The 5,000-nt window shown below is 21.5% G+C and overlaps 1 protein-coding gene across 1 annotated transcript in view; it reads left to right on the top strand.

Annotated features, from left to right (window-relative positions):
• nkpd1 (NTPase, KAP family P-loop domain containing 1) overlaps positions 1-5,000 on the top strand; it is a 23,492-nt gene that overhangs the window by 14,819 nt on the left and 3,673 nt on the right. The gene's annotated exons all lie outside the window — the stretch shown is intronic.

The raw sequence follows: 5,000 nt of genomic DNA, 5'->3' as shown, positions 1-5,000 counted from the left end.
ACACACTTTTTGGTTCAGTGTTGATCTTTTTTACATACTTGCCAACCTTGAGACCTCCGATTTCGGGAGGTGGAGGGTGGGGCGGGGGCGTGGTCGGGGGTGGGGCGGGCGGCGTGTTTAAGATAGATATATATATAAGAAATACTTGACTTTCAGTGAATTCTAGCTATATATATATATATATATATATATATATATATATATATATATATATATATATTAATAAAATAAATACTTGAATTTCAGTGTTCATTTACAAACTACAACTCACAAACACTTTAGAGTTAGGCTCCACCATCAGAATGTGTACTTAAACTTATAAAGATAACATGGATATTATTCAGTGAGTTGATTCACCAAAACTAACCTGTTATACAGGAGGAAAAAGCACACAGGACGTTTCAATTGTTCACAGACTGGTCACGCTCATCAGAATGACAAGCCACTTCCGGTCTGCAGGTGATAGCATTCAATTGGGAAGAAACGCCCTACTGCCCCCTACTGACCAATGTGAATACTGATAAATGTGTAATGACAGCTCCAAAAACGAATTCAAACCACAAAATAAAATAAATAAATCAACACAAAAATGTGACACATTATGGGTGGGTCACATATGCATGTACAGTAGATGGCAGTATTGTCCTGTTTAAAAGTGTCACAACATTGCTGTTTACGGCAGACGAACTGCTTTACGGTAGACACTGTTGTTGTGTGTTGTCAACACGTCACTCAGGTCCGCCTGAATTTCGGGAGTTTTTCGGGAGAAAATTTGTCCCGGGAGGTTTTCGGGAGAGGCGCTGAATTTCGGGAGTCTCCCGGAAAATCCGGGAGGGTTGGCAAGTATGCTTTTTTATGAGCTGCCGAATGTAAACATTCAATCACTCTTTTCTAGCTGATTTATTTTGAAAAGTTAGCTCACTTTTATCACATTAAGCTCTTTTTTTTCCAGAGGTAGAAATTAAATGGTGAATATAAATTACAATTGTTAATCCAAAATGCAAAATTTAGATAATAAATTATACATTTTACTTAAAAGTGTTGATCTAAATGGATCTAAATTAAATCTAATAGAAATGTTAAATCTAAGTGTTAAATCTAAATTAAAATTGTTCATCCAAATGTAAAATATAGATGATAAATTATACATGTTAAGTGTCAATCTAATCGTTAAATCTGAATGTTAAATCTAATTGTTAAATTTAAATTGTTAATCCAAAAGCAAAATATAGATAATAAATTATACATTTTAATAAAAAATGTTGATCTAATTGTTAAATCTGAATATTAAATCTAATAGAAATGTTATATCTAAATTAAAATTGTTAATCCAAATGCAAAATATACATCTAAACGTTAAATCTAAAATAAATATTAAATTTAAATCCAAATGTTAAATTTAAATGCTGAATCTGCATATAAATGTTCAATCTATAAACAAATGTTGAATCTAAATATAAATGATAAATCTTAATGTTAAATCTAAATATTTAATGTAAATGTTAAAATAATGTAAACATTTTCAATCTAAATGTTAAATCTAATAGAAATGTTGCATCTAATTGTTAAATCTAAGTTAAAACTGTTAATCCAAATGCAAAATATAGATTGATAAATTATCAATTCAAATTAAAAATCTTAATGTAATCGATAAATCTGATTGTTAAATCTTAATTAAATTTCTTGATCCAAATACAAAATATAGTTGACAAAATATAAATTCAAATTAAAAATGTTAATCTAATCGATAAATCTGATTGTTAAATCTAAATTAAAATTCTTGATCCAAATGCAAAATATAAGTGAAAAATTATAAATTTAAATTAAAAATGTTTATCTAATCGATAAATCTGAATGTTAAATCTAATTGTTAAATTTAAATTGTTAATCCAAAAGCAAAATATAGATAATAAATTATACATTTTAATAAAAAATGTTGATCTAATTGTTAAATCTGAATATTAAATCTAATAGAAATGTTATATCTAAATTAAAATTGTTAATCCAAATGCAAAATATACATCTGAACGTTAAATCTAAAATAAATATTACATTTAAATCCAAATGTTAAATTTAAATGCTGAATCTGCATATAAATGTTCAATCTATAAACAAATGTTAAATCTAAATATAAATGATAAATCTTAATGTTAAATCTAAATATAAATGTTAAATCTAAATATTTAATGTAAATGTTAAAATAATGTAAACATCTTCAATCTAAATGTTAAATCTAATAGAAATGTTGAATCTAATTGTTAAATCTAAATTAAAATTGTTAATCCAAATGCAAAATATAGATGATAAATTATCAATTTAAATTAAAAATGTTAATTTAATCGATAAATCTGAAAGTTAAATCCAACAGAAATGTTAAATCTAATTGTTAAATCTAAATTAAATTTCTTGATCCAAATGCAAAATATAGATGATAAATTATCAATTCAAATTAAAAATGTTAATCTAATCGATAAATCTGATTGTTAAATATAAATTAAAATTCTTGATCCAAATGCAAAATATAAGTGATAAATTATGAATTTAAATTAAAAATGTTAATCCAATCGATAAATCTGAATGTTAAATCTAAATTAAAATTCTTGATCCAAATGCAAAATATAAGTGATAAATTATAAATTTAAATTAAAAATGTTAATCTAATCGATAAAGCTGAATGTTAAATCTAATCGTTAAATCTAAATTAAAATTGTTAATCCAAATGCAAAATATAGATCTGACCGTTAAATCTAAAACAAATATTAAATCTAAATCCAAATGTTAAATTTAAATGCTGAATCTACATATAAATGTTCAATCTATAAACAAATGTTAAATCTAAATATAAATGATAAATCTTAATGTTAAATCTAAATATAAATGTTAAATCTAAATATTTAATGTAAATGTTAAAAATAATGTAAACATCTTCAATCTAAATGTTAAATCTAATAGAAATGTTGAATCTAATTGTTAAATCTATGTTAAAATTGTTAATCCAAATGCAAAATATAGATGATAAATTATCAATTTAAATTAAAAATGTTAATTTAATCGATAAATCTGAAAGCTAAATCCAACAGAAATGTTAAATCTAATTGTTAAATCCAAAATAAAATTATTGATCCAAATGCAAAATATAGATGATAAATTATCAATTCAAATTAAAAATGTTAATCTAATAGATAAATCTGATTGTTAAATCTAAATTAAAATTGTTAATCCAAATGCAAAATATAGATTTGAACGTTAAATCTAAAATAAATATTAAATCTAAATCCAAATGTTAAATTTAAATGCTGAATCTACATATAAATGTTCAATCTATAAACAAATGTTAAATATAAATATAAATGATAAATCTTAATGTTAAATCTAAATATAAATGTTAAATCTAAATATTTAATGTAAATGTTAAAATAATGTAAACATTTTCAATCTAAATGTTAAATCTAATAGAAATGTTAAATCTAAATTAAAATTGTTCATCCAAATGCAAAATATAGATGATAAATTATACATGTTAAGTGTTACTCTAATCGCTAAATCTGAACGTAAATCTAATTATTATATCTGAATCTAAATGTTAAATTTAAATGCTGAATCTAAATATAAATGTTCAATCTATAAACAAATGTAAAATATAAATAATAAATCTTGAAGTTAAATCTAAATATCTCATGTAAATGTGAAATTTGAATGCTGAATCTAAATATAAATGTTCAATCTAAATGTTCAATCTATAAAAAAAATGTAAATCTAAATGATGAATCTCAATGTTAAATCTAAATATTTAATATAAATGTTAAATTAATGTAAAAATGTTAGCTTTAAATGTTAAATCTAAATGCAAAAGTTAAATTTAAATGCTAAATATAAATATAAATGTTCAATCTAAATGTTATATCTTAATATGCTCAATCTATAAACAAATGTTAAATATAAAAATAAATGATCAATCTTAATGTTAAATCTAAATATCTAATGTAAATGTGAAATTTAAATGCTGAATCTAAATATAAATGTTTAATCTAAATGTTCAATCTATAAAGAAACGTTAAATCTAAATATAAATGATCAATCTTAATGTTAAATCTAATTATTTAATATAAATGTTAAATCAATGTAAAAATGTTCAATCTAAATGTTAAATCTTTATAGAAATGTTTAATCTAAATGTTAAATCTTTAGAGAAATGTTAAATTGTTAATCCAAAAGCAAAATATAGATAATAAATTATACATTTTAATAAAAAATGTTGATCTAATTGTTAAATCTGAATATTAAATCTAATAGAAATGTTATATCTAAATGAAAATTGTTCAATTTAAATCCAAATGTTAAATTTAAATGCTGAATCTGCATATAAATGTTCAATCTATAAACAAATGTTAAATCTAAATATAAATGATAAGATTTGTTAAATCTAAATCAAAATGTTAGATTTAAATGTTAAGTGTAAATGGTAACTCTAAATGTTAAATCTATATATAAATATTGAATCTTAATATATATGGTATAGTGTAAATATGAAATCTATATATAAATATTAAATCTAAATGTTATCTCAAAATGTGAAATATAAGTGTTCAATCTAAACGTTAAATATATATATATATATATATATATATATATATATATATATATATATATATATATATATATATATAAATGTTTAATCTAAATGTTAAATCTAAATCTAAATGTTAAATCCTCATAAAAAATATTTTAATCTACTTGTTAAATCTGAATCCATATGTTAAAAAATGTAATGTTAAATCCAACTATAAATGTTAAATCTATACATAAACATTAATTATTAATGGTAAATCTACTTACAAATGTGAACATTTAAATGGTAAATAAATATATAAATATTAAATCTAAATGTTAAATCTAAATGTCAAATTCAATTGTTAAATCTAAATGGTAAATTCATTCTAAATGGTAAGTCTAAATGTTAAAATCTAAATCCATCCATCCATCCATTTCCTACCGCTTGT

The sequence above is a fragment of the Nerophis lumbriciformis genome, linkage group LG15 (assembly GCF_033978685.3).
Source record: "Nerophis lumbriciformis linkage group LG15, RoL_Nlum_v2.1, whole genome shotgun sequence".
NCBI lineage: Eukaryota > Metazoa > Chordata > Actinopteri > Syngnathiformes > Syngnathidae > Nerophis > Nerophis lumbriciformis.
This window is presented reverse-complemented; position numbering and strand designations above follow the sequence as displayed.